The following is a 19288-nucleotide window of genomic DNA, read 5'->3' as shown; positions in this document are numbered from 1 at the left end:
GCAGGTACCTACAGGGGTGAAAACATTTTTCTTCAAGTTACACACAGGAACACTATCAGTAAAGACTTTCACAGAGGAACGGGGCTTTTTTACACCATGGGGGTCACACTGCTTGATATGTAAGAAACCAGAAACAATAGACCATGTTTTTTTGCATTGTTGGGAAGGGGTACATTTTTGGGACATTTTGCAGAGGACAATAAAGAAAGATTTTCCACTGGATCCACACGGGATAAGGTATCTCGCAGTAACGAATGATGAGGGGGTCCCATTTGATGTAGTGATGTTGACCGGTCTCCACTGTATATGGCGTGCGCGAATGGCCGGATACCACTTCGACACGGATGCAAAACCAGCAGTAATTTATTTCAGGCAAAGCATGTCTGCATTCATTGAGTGTAACAAAATACAGGAGATCGAGCCAGAATGGTTGTCAAGGTTTGAACCTCTGGCCACCCTTAAGTATTTTTAAGAGGACAACATCAGTCCAAATGGGACTGATGGCAATGCTTGTTCTTTTTTATTGTATTATGTGTGTGCAATGATTGCTCTGTACAATGTCCAAGCCAGGCAATAAATTAAAAAAAAAAGTCGGGGGTGTAGCTCAGTGGTAGAGCGCTCGCTTCGCATGTGAGAAGTCCCGGGTTCAAACCCCGCACCTCCAGGACGATCATCCTTTTTTTGCTTTATTTTGTGCTTGCGTTCTGTCGATATGGTGGTACGATGACTCGGCACTGCGCGTGTAAGATCGCAGTTCTGTTCAGACATCGTCGCCATTTTGTTAATGGAATAAATTGACGCATTTCCGTGATAAATCAAAGAGCATAAAGCCGCGATGCCCAAATAATTGGATTGAATTAGAAGCAATTACATATTATATTAGTATTAGTAAAGACAAATGAGCAGGAAAGAACGCGTTATTAAACTTACCTGTCGTGGCGGGGGTGTAGCTCAGTGGTAGAGCGCTCGCTTCGCATGTGAGAAGTCCCGGGTTCAAATCGCGGCACCTCCAGGACGATCATCCTTTTTTTGCTTTATTTTGTGCTAGCGTTCTGACGATATGATGGTACGATCACTCGGCACTGCGCGTGTAAGATCGCAGTTCTGCTCAGACATCGTAGCCATTTTGTTAATGGAATCAATTGGCGCACTTCCGTGATAAGTCAAAGAGCATAAAGCCGCGATGCCCAAATAATTGCATTGAATGAGATGCAATTACATATTTTATTATTAATTATAAACACAAATGAGCAGGAAAGAACGCGTTATTAAACTTACCTGTCGTGGCGGGGGTGTAGCTCAGTGGTAGAGCGCTCGCTTTGCATGTGAGAAGTCCCGGGTTCAAATCCCGGCACCTCCAGGACGATCATCCTTTTTTTGCTTTATTTTGTGCTAGCGTTCTGTCGATATGATGGTACGATCACTCGGCACTGCGCGTGTAAGATCGCAGTTCTGTTCAGACATCGTAGCCATTTTGTTAATGGAATAAATTGGCGCACTTCCGTGATAAGTCAAAGAGCATAAAGCCGCGATGCCCAAATAATTGGATTGAATGAGAAGCAATTACATATTTTATTATTAATTATAAACACAAATGAGCAGGAAAGAACGCGTTATTAAACTTACGTGTCTGTCGGGGGTGTAGCTCAGCATTCCACTTCCGGCCACGCTAGCGTACGGACGCGGAATGAAGGGCTCCGACGGAGCGGTATCAGCGGCCCCAGCGGGCCGCGGCAACAGGCCTTTTGACGCTGTTGAAGATTATCAGGTTATCCTGCCGAACCTGCCAAGAGGAAAAATTGTGCTGAACACTGTTTTTATGCACGCAGACGTAAGTGCAAGGCCATATCGAGTCGAGGATTTGAGGGACACGTTGATTCATCTGGGGATGCTCGCCGACGTTGTCACGCTGGGGGCGTATCAGATGAATCACGTCTGGGCTATCACCTTGAAAGATGCCACCGCTACGGAGAAGCTGCTCGCCGCAAAGGACGTCAAGGTGAAAGACCGCAAGTGCCTTATTATTGACCCAAATGACCGTGGCGTTCGCTTCAAGATTCACTGGCTGCTTCATGGTGTGTCGGACGAAGAGGTGCGAACCGCACTCTTGCCGTACGGGAAGGTTAGTGAAGTTTCTAGAGAACGTTGGCGTGCTCAAGGCGTCGCAGACAAGGGCTCAACGACTCGAATGGTGACCTTGAAGTTGGGTCCTGGAGTCAAGATTGATGACCTTCCGCACCAAATCAAGGTGGCCGGTGAGCTTGCACTGATTGTTGTACCAGGCAGAGCCTCACTTTGCCTTCGGTGTAAATCTAGTGGACACATCCGTAGGGAATGTCAGGTGCCACGTTGCACTATTTGCCATCGCTATGGCCATGAGGCAACCCAATGTGCGAAAAGCTACGCAAGCGCCGCCGGTTCCCTGAGAGGCGTGGATACTTCAGAACACCTTATGGACGAAGCGGATGCAGAAGAAACAGCGGCAGGAGTGGGACGCGAAGTTCCACCCACCGTTAAACCTTCTGAGTCGACCTCGGTAGAAGCGGCGGAGAAAAGCAAGGCATCTACCGAGCAGTGGCCACCGCTGACGGAGGCTGCTGATGCGAAGGTCCGCAAAAATAAGGACCTTTGCGCTACACCGGATGACAACGACGGGAACAAGCCCGCGGACATGGACATTTCGGAGGCTTCGACTTCCAGTCCGTCAGCCAAGCGGGATCATGAGGACACTGGCGAGGCAACAACGAACGACGACGGTGAAGGACAACCCCCGAGTAAGACGGCCCCCATTCGACGGCCCCCTTATCGACCTCGACCGAATCTGTCCACCAGCAAATCGGTGGCGGCAACACCGCCACCTGCGCCGACGTAATGCTAACGGCGCCATGGCTCAACGCCCTGGCATGCCCTTTTTTCCTGAGGTAAGCACCAAGTTCCCAGCCTCTCTTTCATATCGCAATGATCTTCCTTGCTAAATCACTACGCATCGCGACTCTTAACGTACGAGGCCTTGCGTCAAAAAGAAAACAGAGTCAGGTGTACCGTTTGGTGACCGAGAATGACCTCGACGTTGTAGCGATACAAGAGACTAAAGTAGATGGTGAAGCAGAGACTGGGAACATGGTGCGGCGTTTCACGTCGGTCTATGATACCGTGGTTAGTCATGCTGTAGGAACATCGGCGGGCTGTTGCCTACTGCTGCGCCGTAGCTTGAGCCTATCGAGACGGGTAATAATTTGTTGTGACGAGCGTTTGATTGTTTATGATTTCCTTCTTGAGAATAAGGAGTGGCGTATTATTTGCGTGTATGCACCCAATAATGTAGAAGAAAGACGCTCCTTTTTTGAGCATGTTCGCCAATTCTGCGAATGCCAGAAGCTAGTCATTATTATCGGCGACTTCTGCGTACTATCTGCAGCAGATAAAACTAGCAGGAGGAATTTTAATGATGCAAGCACCAAAGCTCTTCGAGAAATAGTGAGTGATTTCTGCATTGAAGATGTAGGAAAATGTTTAGAAGGTGCACGTGCTGTACAATTAACTCATTACCAAGGATCGAGCCATGCCCGACTAGACAGAGCGTAGGTGTCTCTGGATATTTTACCATTTTGTCAGCAGTACCACGTTATGCCGGTCTGTTTCAGTGATCATTGCCTGGTTAAATTTACTATTGCTAATCGGGCGGAAACGCGAAATAAATTTCAATGGGAGTTATGGAAATTGAATAGCAAGCTGCTCAAAGACGAGGTCTTTGTGAAAGAAGCAATTGCAATACTTAAGACACTGAATGTGGAAAGTAAATTGCTCATGGGGGAAAGGTGGGAATTCTTTAAAAATCAGATTAAAATGAATGCACTGGAACGATCCAGCGCCGTCGCTAGAGAGGCAAGAGCTCAGGAAAACAGACTGCGTTCGAACCTTCAGATGCTTATCAATCAAGAAACTCGCAGACCTGGCGAATTCATCGAGGACATCAAGCCTATAAAACGCAAGCTAGAATTTATCGACATCTAGCGATACCGCGGTGCTTTAGTTCGAGCAAGAGCTGAGAGGCTGATAAGCGGGGAAACGCCGACGAAAAGAGCGTTGGGTGCGGAAAAGTGGCATGCGCAAAAGAAACAAATAGTAGAAATTGAACGCGAAGGCGTAATCACTAAAGAAACAAACGAAATAGTTAAAACTTTTTCGGAGTACTATAGTGCATTGTTCGCTAGAAGCGTGGTTGACATCGAACTTTTCAAAAGCGAGTTCCTTGCCTTGATAGCACGGCTGGACAACGAAACGAAAGAACTCTTGGAGCAGCCTATCACTGTTGGCGAGGTGAACTGTGCTATAGAGAGCATGACTTGTGGAAAGTCGCCGGGCCCGGATGGCCTTGGTGCTTCGTTTTACAAAGCTTTCAAGAACGCCCTGTCGCCAATTCTGACCAATATTTATAATGAAGCTTACGAAACAAAGTATCTACCCCCGTCCTTCACTACAGCGCACACGATACTAGTACCTAAAACGGACGATCCCGTAAAATTACGAAACGTAGCTGCTTACCGGCCTATCAGCTTAACTAATAGTGATTATAAAATTTTCATGTAAGTTTTAGCTCAAAGACTGCAAACTGTAATAACAGAGATAGTAGGGCCACACCAGGCGTGTGGCATCAGAGGTCGTTCGATTAAAACGAATACAAGCATCGCCCGTTCTATCCTGGAATGCTGTGATGTGACAGGAGCGGGAGTTGCCATGCTAGAGATAGACTTCGAAAAAGCTTTTGATAGGGTTCCCCATGACGTTCTGTTGTGCGTGCTAGACCATGTCAATGTAGGCCATGTTATTAGAAATGGAGTCGCAATGGCGTACAGGTCGTGCACTACGCAGTTAATAGTGAATAAAGTGGTCAGTGAGCGTATGCCAGTGCGACGATCTCTGCGTCAAGGGTGCCCTCTTTCAGCATTGCTTTTTGGTCTGTATGTTGAATCTTTTTGCCAGTGCATTATAAAGAGCGAACAGATACGCGGTTTTAAATTACAACAAGTAGAGGTGCGTTTGTTGGCCTACGCCGATGATATTGCCACATTTTGTACAGACCAGGACAGCATTCTGCATGTTGCTAAAATGGTCAAGTCCTTTTGTATTGCAAGTGGAAGTGCCGTGAACTGGGGGAAGTGTCTCGGGTTCTGGCACGGTCAATGGCCGTCTACCCCAGACACGTTCGCCAACTTAAGGTTTGTTACCACTCCCGTTAAGTATTTGGGTGTGCCGCTGAGCAATTATATTGACAGTGAACCACATTGGCATGATGAGATCGATAAACTACGAGAAAAAGCCAATAACTGGAACGGATGGAACCTGTCAGTCTTCGCTAAAGCTACAGTATGTAACTTATTCTTCATAAGTAAACTGTGGTATGTCGTGCAAGTGATTCGTTGTTCGAGAATGAATGTCCAAAAGCTCCACCGCATATTCGCAGTGTTTATTTGGGGCTCCACGTGGGAACGAGCTAGCCGAACAAATCTGTTTACGCGAGTCCGTAATGGTGGGATTGGTTTAAGTCATTTGTACTTGCGCCAAGTAGTCAATCGTTTTATGTTCTTAAAGGATGTGGAACACCCCTTCCTGCGGACATTGTGCCAGCTGCGATTAGGTCAGGCCTTACCTGGCTTCGTTGTTTCGACAGAACACGTGCACGGAAGCATTCGCGGTTTCCTCAAAGAAGTAGTTATGTCTGCGCGCTTTTTGTTTACTCGTTTTTCGTTGAGCTATTTAAGTGATGTAAGTAGGAAACAGTTATACAGAGACCTGCGTGAAATGGTGCTGCCTATGCCACTGTACAGAACTCAGTGCAGTACAACAAAGGGAAAAGATGTTCTCAAGCGTGTAAAAAGAATGCCTGTGCCAGCAGGTGTGAAAACTTTCTTCTTTCGCTTACACACTGGCGCGCTGACAGTGAAGACATGGATGACCGAAAGGGGATTTTTCCTACCCTGGGGCGTACAGTGTGAAATATGTAAAAGAGATGAAACAATTGATCACGTGTTTTTTAGAATGTTGGGATGCAGTGTTTCTGTGGGATATACTGCAGAGAACACTTAAGAAAGATTTTCCCTGCACCCCCAAGGAATCAGGTTTTTGGCCATAGACAGTGATGGTGGCGTACCCTATGACTTGATTATGCTCTTTGTACTGCACAGTGTCTGGAGATGTCGTGTGGCAGTGCGAAATGTGGATGTTGGAGCTAAGATCGGCAAGTGAATACTTAAGGATAGCCTTCACAGATTTGTGAAAGAGCAGAAGTCTCAACCCAACGTACCGGAATGGTTGCCGAAAGTAGAATTGTTGATTCAGCGCTATTTTTAGTACCACGTTCTCTAAGACCAGAGAACGTTTTTAACTGTTCACCCTTTGTTATATTATTGTATTGTTAACCAATCTGTATGTACTGAAACTGCCAATAAAAAAAAAGGGTGGTGTAGCTCAGTGGTAGAGCGCTCGCTTTGCATGTGAGAAGTCCCGGGTTCAAACCCCGGCACCTCCAGGACGATCGTCCTTTTTTTGCTTTATTTTGTGACTAGTGTTCTGTCGATATGATGGTACGATGACTCGGCACTGCGCGTGTAAGTTCGCAGTTCTGTTCAGGCATCGTCGCCATTTTGTTAATGGAATAAATTGGCGCATTTCCGTGATAAGGCAAAGAGCATAAAGCCGCGATGCCCAAATAATTGGATTGAATGAGAAGCAAATACATATTTTATTATTATTAATAAAGACAAATGAGCAGGAAAGAACGCGTTATTAAACTTACCTGGCGTGTCGGGAGTGTAGCTCAGTGGTAGAGCGCTCGCTTTGCATGTGAGAAGTCCCGGGTTCAAACCCCGGCACCTCCAGGACGATCGTCTTTTTTTGCTTTATTTTGTGCTAGTGTTCTGTCGATATGATGGTACGATGACTCGGCAGTGCGCGGTAAGATCGCAGTTCTGTTCAGACATCGTCGCCATTTTGTTAATGGAATAAATTGGCGCATTTCCGTGATAAGTCAAAGAGCATAAAGCCGCGATGCCCAAATAATTAGATTTAATGAGAAGCAATTTGATATTTTATTATTATTACTAAAGCCAAATGAGCCGGAAAGAACGCGGTATTAAACTTACCTGTCGTGGCGGGGGTGTAGCTCAGTGGTAGAGCGCTCGCTTTGCGTGTGAGAAGTCCCGGGTTCAAACCCCGGCACCTCCAGGACCGTCGTCCTTTGTTTGCTTTATTTCGTGCTAGCGTTCTGTCGATATGATGGTACGATGACTCGGCACTGCGCGTGTAAGATCGCAGTTCTGTTCAGACATCGTCGCAATTTTGTTAATGAAATAAATTGGCGCATTTCCGTGATAAGGCAAAGAGCATAAAGCCGCGATGCCCAAATAATTGGATTGAATGAGAAGCAATTACATATTTTATTATTAATAAAGACAAATGAACAGGAAAGAACGCGTTATTAAACTTACCTGTCGTGGCGGGGGTGTAGCTCAGTGGTGGAGCGCTCGCTTTGCATGTGAGAAGTCCCGGGTTCAAAACCCGGCACCTCTAGGACGATCGTCCTTTTTTGCTTTATTTTGTGCTAGTGTTCTGTCGATATAATGGTACGATGACTCGGCACTGCACGTGTAAGATCGCAGTTCTATTCAGACATCGTCGCCATTTTGTTAATGGAATAAATTGGCGCATTTCCGTGATAAGGCAAAGAGTATAAAGCTGCGATGCCCAAATAATTGGATTGAATGAGAAGCAAATACATATTTTATTATTATTATTAAAGACAAATGAGCAGGAAAGAACGCGGTATTAAACTTACCTGTCGTGGCGGGGGTGTAGCTCAGTGGGACGACTTCCGGCCACTGCTGTGTACGGACGTGTGCATCATGCGCTCCGTAGGGGCGGATACAGCGGCCCAGATGGGTCGCGGAAACAGGATTGTCGCCGAAGATGAACAGGATTACGAAGTCGTTTTGCCGCAGTTGCCTACAGGTGCGTGTGTTATGAATACTGTTTTTCTACACGGAGATATTAAGGCAAGGCCGTATCGTGTTGAAGACGTCCGTGACACTTCGGTTAGTCTGGGTATGTTGCCTGAGGTACTCGCCTTAGGCGCTTTCCAGATGAACCACGTCTGGGCCGTGACTTTCAGTACAGCGCAAGCCATGAAAAAGATGCTAGCACTTGGTGACGTAAAGATAAAGGAAAGGCGCTGCCTCGTTATCGACCCGAACAAGCAGGATGTCCGGCTAAAGCTTTATTGGCTTTTGCATAATGTACCGGATGAAGATGTGCGCACCGCGCTCGCAAATTATGGAAGAGTGACAGAAGTATCAAAGGAACGTTGGCGCGTCCAAGGTATCGCCGATAAAGGAACCTCGACCAGGACTGTCACCCTGCAATTAAAAGCGGGCTTGACAGTCGAAGACCTACCACACCAGCTCCGAGTGGGCGGTATAACAACGCTTTTGGTTGTGCCAGGACGGGCACCGCTTTGCTTACGATGTCGACGAACGGGATATATACGCCGGGACTGTCGCATACCCCGGTGTAGTCGGTGCAGACGCTATGGTCGCGAAGACAGCGAGTGTGCCCAAACATACGCCAGTGTGGCCGGGCCTGTGGCTGGCGACCATCTCACGGAGCACATAATGGACCAAGTTGATGCAGAAGAAGCAGCGGAAAGCAGAAATCGGGGTCCCGTGTTCACGCCCCTTTCTAAGGGCCCGAAGGACGAAGGAAGCGAAGCGGCTCAGGCTGAACAAACGGGTCAACAGACCAACAGCGTGAGCTCTATACCGCGGGACCAAAGCGACAACGAAAATGAGCAAGGTATTGGGTCGTCGACTGGACAACCTGAAGAGATGGACGTCACAAGAGCGGGGACAAGCGCAAAGCGAACGCTTGAAGATGTCAGCAATGAGGACGCAATTGGAACGATCTTTTTTTTTCTTTACAAAACAGTTCCCACTTTCCGACAATAGATCATTACTGTTGTTTAGCGAAGCTCAGAGAAGAAAAAAGACGTGTTACTGTATTTTCTTGTTTCTAGAGATGTTCTTCACGCAGTAGCCACCACGCTCTGGAAACACAATGTTTGACATTTTCTGCTTTTGTCCTAATAAAAATGATGCAACATGTTTTTTCATAATATCATTCTGCAGTCCTTTGAGAACGTTTTGGGGGACTTTGAACAAAATTGAGATTGGGTGTTTTTTATTATAGATTTTTGAATCGAGGAGCACTTTTCACTTTTTGGTGTTTCGAGCATGAAAATTTACTACTTTGAAAATTATTAGAGAAATACAAATGCAGAGGTTCATTATTCACATAAAGGCCTATTTTCACTGCAAATATGAACAAGCTAAGATGTTCACAGAAGTAGCCATAGCGTCCCAAATTGGACTGATTTTCAAAAACGCAGCGTTTTTCGTGAATTTTTAAAATACGTAATTTGCTCAGAATTCCATGAAATCATACCAGCTATTTTCTCTTTACTTCTACTTCCGCCAAAAAGAAAGATATTTGTAATATATAGCTTGAGTAGCTGCCAGCATGATTGCGAATTTACGAAAACGCACTCTTCGTAAAATGGTCGCCGTCAACCGGCGACACTTGTCGAATTTTCCTGTGATGAAAAAATTTTTTATTTGAAAACGAACTGCGATTTCGTGCTGTGCACTCATATGTGCACAACATACAAAATTATCAGAAAAATCGGAAACATCAAATATACACCGTTTTTTGATCTTTCGTGGAATCGACCAGCTGTTTCGGCTTTTAACATACTAAAAGTACGTTTTTCTTTGCAGTACCTTGGTGTGGTCACAAAAAGACAATTATATAAAGACCTTATCCATGTAATGCTGCCTGTGCCGATGTATCGTGCGTTGTATGAAAAAGGCCAGGGAAAAGACGTTATTAAAAGGGTTAAAAGATTGGTGGTACGGCCATCAGCAAAGACCTTTTTTTCAGCTACACACTGGTACACTTCCCGTAAAACCATGGCTGCACGAAAGGGGCTTATTTGTTCCGTGGTCTGTTAATTGTCTCCTATGCCGCAAACCAGAGAGTGTCGATCACATTTTTTGGACTGTTTGGATGCTACGTTTCATTCGGACATCCTACAACGAACTTCAAAAAAAGACTTACCTTTGACACCCCATGGAATCCGTTTCCTACCGGTTCACAGTGACAGTGGCATACCGTACGACATGTTTATGCTGTTAAGTATGCACGCTACTTGGAAATCATGCATAGCATTTCGGCATGTTGACGCGAATGCCCGTTCTGTCAAAGAATACTTCATTGAATGTATAGCTACATAAGAGATGCATACAATGCACGAGAAGAACAGCCGGAATGGCTCCCTGTCCTGAGTGAACTTGTAGCACTAAAGCGCTTTTAAACAATTTATGCCAAACAAAGTGTGATTGGCGGTTTAAATGCATTGTTAAATACTTCTTGTCAAACTACACCTGTTTTTTTTTGTGTGTGTACACGATGCACCTCGTTCTGAATGAAGAAAGAAAAAAAAGAAGCGCAAAATGACACGGGCACGAAGCATAGACACACACAGGCAAAGCGCTTGTCCTCTGTGTGTTTATGCTTCGTCCCCGTGTCATTTTGCGCTTCTTAAATGATGAACCATTTCCAACTAGGCCAAACAGCCGTTTTATTTATTCTACTTTTAACCACCGTGATCGAGACGGTATGTGCCCACGGGCCAGACGTCCGCCTCGGTAGCGCAGTAGAGGATTCTACTTCCGGCCCCCGTAGGGCGCGGACGTGTCTGACATGAGCTCCGTAGGAGCGGCTTCAGCGGCCCAGCAGGGCCGCGGTTCAAGGTTTTTTGCCAACGAGGATCCGGATTACCAGGTACTTCTGCCTCAGCTACCGACAGGGCGACTCGTTATTAATACGTTATTTTTACACGCCGATGTACGTGCAAGGCCATACAGGGTGGAACATTTCCGTGGTATGCTGTCAAGCATGAAATTGCTGACGGACGTGGTTGCCCTGGGGGCGTATCGAATGAGTCACGTTTGGGCCGTAACGTTCAAAAGCTGTGACGCAGTGAAAGAATTGTTACGGGCGAAAGAAGTGAATGTGAAGGGCAGGTGGTGCATCGTCATTGACCCCGGCAATCAAGCACTGCACCTGAAGCTACATTGGATGCTGCATACCGTGCCGGATGATGACATTCGTGAAGCTCTGGCACCCTACGGCCGAGTCACCGACGTGGCGAGGGAAAAGTGGCGTGTGCTCGGCCTTCAGGATAAAGGCTCTTCGACTCGACTGGTCACCCTGGTGCCGAGGAAGGGTCTGGGGGCGGATGTCGTACCCCATCTGCTACGCATAGCAGGTGAGGAAGCCCTAGTAGTTATTCCTGGAAGAGCACCACTCTGCCTTCGGTGCCGCAACACAGGACACATCCTGCGCGACTGCCGCGTCCCGCGCTGCACACGTTGTCGCCGCCACGGCCATGAAGAGTCGCAGTGTGTGAGGACGTACGCAAACGTGGCAGTGCCAACGGCCGCAGACGAAAACGCTGAACTTCTTATGGATGAAGTGGAAGCTGAGGAAGCCTCAGCCGGAAGCGTCAAGGAGGCGAAAGCTTCTACGACAGAATCGGCAAAACCGCAGAGACAAACGGCCGGAGCAGCGCGTGGGCCAGGAACACCTTCAAGACATGTGAACAAGGACTCGACCATCGACGTCCAAAAAAAGGACACCGCGACGAAGACAGCGCCGGACACCTCGGAATCAGCTGGCAGCGAACCTATAGACGTTACCAAGGCTGGAGGCTCGATAGGGAAGAGGACGCGAGAGGAGTCAACGAACGACGGCACGAAGACCGACGCAATGAACAGCGAGGAACCACCGCTAAAGTCGGCGGGAATGCGCCGGTTGTCAATACGGCCCACGCCGAATATCCCGCCGGACAAGAGAACGGCGGAAACGGCACCTAAGTAGACTGAGAGACTTGTTCCTGCGAAAGCACTCGGGCGCGCCCTCGAGTGCTAACCAATACCGAAGGAATGGCGTGGACAGCGGCTCCTCGAGAAAGGTACGCTGTGGACTGCACTTGTTTAGAAAACCAGCTGCTCTGGCTGTAATGAACACTTGTTGACATAACTATGAGTAGAGTTAACGGTGCTACGTGTGATTATTTATTATGTGTTGTTTAATTCTTTCAATTATCAGCAATGAATTTGGAGAGGGGAATTAGAGTTGCTATTATTAATGTGCGTGGCCTCGCAGCAAGGTGGAGGCAGTACCAGCTGAGCCGTCTATGCGTTGAAAAGGACCTTGATATTATCGCCATACAAGAGACGAAAGTTGAAAGTGAGGAGCAAACAAACAAAATGGTAATGCCCTTTAAAAGATATTACAACGTATGCATCTCTCACGCTGTCGGCACGTCTGGTGGCTGCGCTGTCTTGGTTCGAAGAGGCATTCGTATAAGTGAAGAGGCCGTCACTGTGAACGAAAACGGACGACTGATAGTCCTCGACTTTCATTTTAGCGGATCACAATGGAGGCTTATCTGTTTGTATGCGCCAAATGACATAAACGAAAGGGAAGTTTTCTTCACGAATGTCGAACGGTACCTTCAATGCGACAGACAGATTATTTGTCTGGGTGATTTTAACTGTGTGTGCTATGCAGAAGATCGCGCTAAACGTACTACCGCTCGTGACAAGAGTGCAGTGTTTTTAAACACTTTAATAAGCGATTACAACCTAGAAGATGTAGGTCGCCTTATGGCCAGTACATTGCAGCCGCGATTTACGCACTATCAGCGAGATAGCCAGGCAAGACACGACAGAGCCTATATATCGTTAGATCTAGTGCCTTTTTGCGATAGCTATGTTGTACAGCCGGTGTCTTTTAGCGACCATAGCATAGTATGGTTTACACTGGGCACCAAGTCCAAAAAACTGCGGTTTGATTGGGCGATGTGGAAGTTTAACGAAAAACACCTGGATGATGACAAGCTTGTTAATAATGTTACCAGCCAGATTAGAAACTTGTTAAATAAGTTTTTACACTACGCGGAAGCATGGGAAGACTTTAAGGTCCACGTGAAGATGGCTGCGATTGAGATAGGCACCACTAGACGCTATAATGAAAAAATGAAAGAAAACGAGCTCCAGAAGGAACTCCATTTCCTTCTTTCAGTGGATAGTGCGCAGCCGGGAAAGTATCGCGAAGAAATTAGAAAAATAAAAAGCGAGATGGAAGCCATTGACAGAGAAAAATATAGAGCAGCGGTTATTAGGGCACGTGCGGAAAGACTATGGGCTGACGGAACGCCGAACAAACGCGCTCTTGCTGATGAAAAGCGGTATGCGAGAAAAAATGAGATAGGACAGATTACTTATCGTGATGGTGTTACTTCCGACAAGAATATGATAGAACAGGCCTTCATAGAACATTACCGCCAATTGTTCGGGGTCCCAATCCATGCGGGAGATGAATATGAAGCACGGTTTTTAAATTTCATGCCACGTGTCGATGACGAGGTCAAAGCTAGTCTGGAGGAACCGATAAGCGCGCGGGAAATAGAACGCGCAATCGAAGAAATTCCTGAAGGCAAGTCGCCAGGTCCCGATGGATTAGGAGCTGCTTTCTACAAGGCATTTTCACCTTGGCTTGCTAAAGTATTGCAGCATGTATACGCGGAGGCATACGAAAAGCAACGGGTGCCGCCGTCTTTCAGGAGTGCACACATGGTTTTAATACCTAAAACAGATGACCACAAGACGCTCTTATCGGTGGGTGGTTACAGGCCAATCAGCCTTACAAATACCGATTACAAGATTTTCATGAAGGTGTTGGCAAAGAGACTTCAAGCAGTCTTAACTGAACTAGTAGGCCCGCACCAAACTTGCGGCATTAAAGGTCGCACGATTGCTACAAACACACACGTAGCACGAAGTGTTCTAGAGTGTTGCGATGCTTTCGCTGGACGCGTTGCTTTGTTGCAGCTTGACCTGGCGAATGCCTTTGACCGTGTGTCCCACGATGTTCTTTTTCTTATTTTAGAGTACGTGAATGTTGGAAAAATAATTTTAGATGGCGTGAGAATGGCCTATGACCAATGTACTACACAGATTATAATTAACAAGTCTCTCAGCGCAAAGCTTTCAGTGATGTGGTCCCTCAGACAAGGGTGTCCTCTAAGCCCATTGCTTTTCGCGCTATATCTCGAGCCATTTTGCTTAGCAGTGATGCGCAATGAAAACATCCGAGGTTTCAAATTACAACGTGCTGAAGTTAAAATACTGGCATACGCCACGACATCGCTGTTTTCTGCGAGGATCGCGACAACGTTCTTGAAACTGTAAGCCTCTTAAAGACATATTGTGAGCAATCTGGAGCTCAGATAAATTGGGAGAAGAGCCTCGGGATTTGGCACGGTCACTGGGACAATACACCGGCTCATTTTGCAAACGTCCGATGGTCAACAACGCCGGCTAAGTACTTGGGTGTACCCCTCGAGCACTATAAGGACAGCACGCAGTATTGGTGTGACGAGGCAGAGAGAATGGGGGAAAAAACAAAGGCTTGGCAGGGGCGCGATTTATCAATGTTTGGACGCGCTACCGTGTGTAATATTTTCTTAATGGCGAAAGTGTGGTACGTCTTGCAAGTCCTATCTATCTGTCGTTCAAATGTGCAAAAAATGCACCGTGTTTTTGCCGTATTCATATGCGCTTCAAATTGGGAGATGGCAAGCAGAACCAATTTATTTCGTTCCGTCCGCAGTGGTGGGCTAGGTCTGTCACATTGCTTTATCAGACAAATTTTGTCTCGGTTTCTTTTTTTGTGTGAGCAGGCAAACGATTTTCTGCGCACAGTGATTCAAGTTCGATTGAGGAAAGCACTGCCGCAATTTCTTGTAACTTCCGCAGATATGGCGGAAGGAAGCGTCACTGGCTATTTGCGTGAAGTGGTTGATTCTTTCCGTTTTTTATACACTCGCTTTTCAATGGAGTATTTGTGTTCTGTGACAAGAAAAACACTGTACAGAGATTTAGTTGATTCAATGTTGCCGATACCTTTGTACAGATCTGTAAACTGGGGAGGACACGGAGACGATGTATTGAAACGGGTTAAAAGATGCCAATTAGACCTTCTCAAAAAACGTTTTTCTTCAAGCTACATGCAAACACGGTACCCGTTAAAAACATGGCTGGATGAAAAAGGCATAGATGTTCCGTGGACTGTAAACTGCTTACTTTTCAACAAACCAGAAACCATCGAACATGCTTTCATCGACTGCTGGGATGCAATCTTCCACTGGGACGTCTTACAGCGGACCCTTAAAAAAGAACTACCGATTACGCATTTGGGAATTCGCTTTTTACCAACAGATAATGCGGGGGGAGTTCCGTACGATATGTTTGTGCTCCTTGGCCTCCACAGTCTGTGGAAAACGAGAAGGGCACTTAGACATGTTGATGTGGATGACCGTTCGTGGAGAGTCAACTTCATCGAAAGTATTGCGTATATTCGGGAAATATATCGTGCGCAGAGTGAACCACCCGATTGGGTGGCTATTCTCGACGATTTAGTGAAACTTAAGAGATTTTAATAATGTAATGTTAGCCAAAGTGTGGTTGACATGTTTTAGCACATACATATGTATTCCTTTGTAATGCATGCAGGCAATAAAGAAAAAAAAAGAAAACGAAAAAAAAGCCTCGTTAGCGCAGTAGGCAGCGCGTCAGTCTCATAATCTGAAGGTCGTGAGTTCGATCCTCACCCGGGGCAAAGGCGGCACTTTCTTTTTTTTTGTATGCCCTTTTAGGATGTCCCAGTGACTTTCTTGTCCCGCACTCTTAATACTTCAGTGAAAGCCTCGTTAATGAACATGTACCCTATTATTTATTCTACTTTTAACCACCGTGATCGAGACGGTATGCGCCCACGGGCCAGACGTCCGCCTCGGTAGCGCAGTAGGCAGCGCGTCAATCTCATAATCTGAAGGTCGTGAGTTCGATCCTCACCCGGGCAAAGGCGGCACTTTCTTTTTTTTTGTATGCCCTTTTAGGATGTCCCAGTGACTTTCTTGTCCCGCACTCTTAATACTTCAGTGAAAGCCTCGTTAGTGAACATGTACCCTATTATTTATTCTACTTTTAACCACCGTGATCGAGACGGTATGCGCCAACGGGCCAGACGTCCGCCTCGGTAGCGCAGTAGGCAGCGCGTCAATCTCATAATCTGAAGGTCGTGAGTTCGATCCTCACCCGGGGCAAAGGCGGCAGTTTCTTTTTTTTGTATGCCCTTTTAGGATGTCCCAGTGACTTTCTTGTCCCGCACTCTTAATGCTTCAGTGCCTCGTTAATGAGCATGTGCCCTATTATTTATTCTACTTTTAACCACCGTGATCGAGACGGTATGCGCCCACGGGCCAGACGTCCGCCTCGGTAGCGCAGTAGGCAGCGCGTCAGTCTCATAATCTGAAGGTCGTGAGTTCGATCCTCACCCGGGGCAAAGGCGGCAGTTTCTTTTTTTTTTGTATGCCCTTTTAGGATGTCCCAGTGACTTTCTTGTCCCGCACTCTTAATGCTTCAGTGAAAGCCTCGTTAATGAACATGTGCCCTATTATTTATTCTACTTTTAACCACCGTGATCGAGACGGTATGCGCCCACGGGCCAGACGTCCGCCTCGGTAGCGCAGTCATTCCACTTCCGGCCACGCTAGCGTACGGACGCGGAATGAAGGGCTCCGACGGAGCGGTATCAGCGGCCCCAGCGGGCCGCGGCAACAGGCCTTTTGACGCTGTTGAAGATTATCAGGTTATCCTGCCGAACCTGCCAACAGGAAAAATTGTGCTGAACACTGTTTTTATGCACGCCGACGTAAGTGCAAGGCCATATCGAGTCGAGGATTTCAGGGACACGTTGATTCATCTTGGGATGCTCGCTGACGTTGTCACGCTGGGGGCGTATCAGATGAATCACGTCTGGGCTATCACCTTGAAAGATGCCACCGCTACGGAGAAGCTGCTCGCCGCAAAGGACGTCAAGGTGAAAGACCGCAAGTGCCTTATTATTGACCCAAATGACCGTGGCGTTCGCTTCAAGATTCACTGGCTGCTTCATGGTGTGTCGGACGAAGACGTGCGAACCGCACTCTTGCCGTACGGGAAGGTCAGTGAAGTTTCTAGAGAACGTTGGCGTGCTCATGGCGTTGCAGACAAGGGCTCAACGACTCGAATGGTGACCTTGAAGTTGGGTCCTGGAGTCAAGATTGATGACCTTCCGCACCAAATCAAGGTGGCCGGTGAGCTTGCACTGATTGTTGTACCAGGCAGAGCCCCACTTTGCCTTCGGTGTAAATCTATTGGACACATCCGTAGGGAATGCCAGGTGCCACGTTGCACTATTTGCCATCGCTATGGCCATGAGGCAACCCAATGTGCGAAAAGTTACGCAAGCGCCGCCGGTTCCCTGAATCGCGTGGATACTTCGAACACCTTATGGACGAAGCGGATGCAGAAGAAACAGCGGCAGGAGTGGGACGCGAAGCCCCACCCACCGTTAAACCTTCTGAGTCGACCTCAGTAGAAGCGGCGGAGAAAAGCAAGGCATCTACCGAGCAGTGGCGACCGCTGACGGAGGCTGCTGATGCGAAGGTCCGCAAAAATAACGACCTTTCCGCTACACCGGATGACAACGACGGGAACAAGCCCGCGGACATAGACATTTCGGAGGCTTCGACTTCCAGTCCGTCAGCCAAGCGGGCTCATGAGGACACTGGCGAGGCAACAACGAACGACGACGGTGAAGGACAACCCCCGAGTAAGACGGCCCCCATTCGACGGCCCTCTTATCGACCTCGACCGAATCTGTCCACCAGCAAATCGGTGGCGGCAACACCGCCACCTGCGCCGACGTAATGCTAACGGCGCCATGGCTCAACGCCCTGGCATGCCCTTTTTTCCTGAGGTAAGCACCAAGTTCCCGGCCTCTCTTTCATATCGCAATGACCTTCCTTGCTAAATCACTACGCATCGCGACTCTTAACGTACGAGGCCTTGCGTCAAAAAGAAAACAGAGTCAGGTGTACCGTTTGGTGACCGAGAATGACCTCGACGTTGTAGCGATACAAGAGAGTAAAGTAGATGGTGAAGCAGAGACCGGGAACATGGTGCGGCGTTTCACGTCGGTCTATGATACCGTGGTTAGTCATGCTGTAGGAACATCGGCGGGCTGTTGCCTACTGCTGCGCCGTAGCTTGAGCCTATCGAGACGGGTAATAATTTGTTGTGACGAGCGTTTGATTGTTTATGATTTCCTTCTTGAGAATAAGGAGTGGCGTATTATTTGCGTGTATGCACCTAATAATGTAGAAGAAAGACGCTCCTTTTTTGAGCATGTTCGCCAATTCTGCGAATGCCAGAAGCTAGTCATTATTATCGGCGACTTCATCTGCGTACTATCTGCAGCAGATAAAACTAGCAGGAGGAATTTTAATGATGCAAGCACCAAAGCTCTTCGAGAAATAGTGAGTGATTTCTGCATTGAAGATGTAGGAAAATGTTTAGAAGGTGCATGTGCTGTACAATTAACTCATTACCAAGGATCGAGCCATGCCCGACTAGACAGAGCATACGTGTCTCTGGATATTTTACCATTTTGTCAGCAGTACCACGTTATGCCGGTCTGTTTCAGTGATCATTGCCTGGTTAAATTTACTATTGCTAATCGGGGGGAAACGCGAAATAAATTTCAATGGGAGTTATGGAAATTGAATAGCAAGCTGCTCAAAGACGAGGTCTTTGTGAAAGAAGCAATTGCAATACATAAGACACTGAATGTGGAAAGTAAATTGCTCATGGGGGAAAGGTGGGAATTCTTTAAAAATCAGATTAAAATGAAAGCACTGGAACGATCCAGCGCCGTCGCGAGAGAGGCAAGAGCTCAGGAAAACAGACTGCGTTCGAACCTTCAGATGCTTATCAATCAAGAAACTCGCAGACCTGGCGAATTCATCGAGGACATCAAGACTATAAAACGCAAGCTAGAATTTATCGACATGGAGCGATACCGCGGTGCTTTAGTTCGAGCAAGAGCTGAGAGGCTGATAAGCGGGGAAACGCCGACGAAAAGAGCGTTGGGTGAGGAAAAGTGGCATGCGCAAAAGAAACAAATAGTAGAAATCGAACGCGAAGGCGTAATCACTAAAGAAACAAACGAAATAGTTAAAACTTTTTCGGAGTACTATAGTGCATTGTTCGCTGGAAGCGTGGTT

The 19288-nt window shown here is 47.1% G+C and overlaps 10 non-coding genes across 10 annotated transcripts; all 10 read left to right on the top strand.

Moving 5' to 3' along the window:
• The first annotated feature begins 593 nt into the window (after positions 1 to 593).
• On the top strand, positions 594 to 664 carry Trnaa-cgc (transfer RNA alanine (anticodon CGC)). Its single transcript has one exon. It is a non-coding gene; the product is annotated as a tRNA-Ala (tRNA).
• A 276-nt stretch (positions 665 to 940) lies between these two features.
• Trnaa-cgc (transfer RNA alanine (anticodon CGC)) lies at positions 941 to 1012 on the top strand. Its single transcript has one exon. It is a non-coding gene; the product is annotated as a tRNA-Ala (tRNA).
• A 276-nt stretch (positions 1013 to 1288) lies between these two features.
• Trnaa-ugc (transfer RNA alanine (anticodon UGC)) lies at positions 1289 to 1360 on the top strand. The gene has a single exon. It is a non-coding gene; the product is annotated as a tRNA-Ala (tRNA).
• Positions 1361 to 6457: 5097 nt separating this feature from the next.
• Trnaa-ugc (transfer RNA alanine (anticodon UGC)) lies at positions 6458 to 6529 on the top strand. Its single transcript has one exon. It is a non-coding gene; the product is annotated as a tRNA-Ala (tRNA).
• A 277-nt stretch (positions 6530 to 6806) lies between these two features.
• On the top strand, positions 6807 to 6878 carry Trnaa-ugc (transfer RNA alanine (anticodon UGC)). Its single transcript has one exon. It is a non-coding gene; the product is annotated as a tRNA-Ala (tRNA).
• Positions 6879 to 7152: 274 nt separating this feature from the next.
• On the top strand, positions 7153 to 7224 carry Trnaa-ugc (transfer RNA alanine (anticodon UGC)). The gene has a single exon. It is a non-coding gene; the product is annotated as a tRNA-Ala (tRNA).
• A 273-nt stretch (positions 7225 to 7497) lies between these two features.
• Positions 7498 to 7569, top strand: Trnaa-ugc (transfer RNA alanine (anticodon UGC)). Its single transcript has one exon. It is a non-coding gene; the product is annotated as a tRNA-Ala (tRNA).
• An 8156-nt stretch (positions 7570 to 15725) lies between these two features.
• On the top strand, positions 15726 to 15798 carry Trnam-cau (transfer RNA methionine (anticodon CAU)). The gene has a single exon. It is a non-coding gene; the product is annotated as a tRNA-Met (tRNA).
• A 414-nt stretch (positions 15799 to 16212) lies between these two features.
• Positions 16213 to 16285, top strand: Trnam-cau (transfer RNA methionine (anticodon CAU)). Its single transcript has one exon. It is a non-coding gene; the product is annotated as a tRNA-Met (tRNA).
• Positions 16286 to 16451: 166 nt separating this feature from the next.
• Trnam-cau (transfer RNA methionine (anticodon CAU)) lies at positions 16452 to 16524 on the top strand. Its single transcript has one exon. It is a non-coding gene; the product is annotated as a tRNA-Met (tRNA).
• The last annotated feature ends 2764 nt before the right edge of the window (positions 16525 to 19288 follow it).

This window comes from Rhipicephalus sanguineus, chromosome 4 (assembly GCF_013339695.2).
Source record: "Rhipicephalus sanguineus isolate Rsan-2018 chromosome 4, BIME_Rsan_1.4, whole genome shotgun sequence".
NCBI lineage: Eukaryota > Metazoa > Arthropoda > Arachnida > Ixodida > Ixodidae > Rhipicephalus > Rhipicephalus sanguineus.
This window is presented reverse-complemented; position numbering and strand designations above follow the sequence as displayed.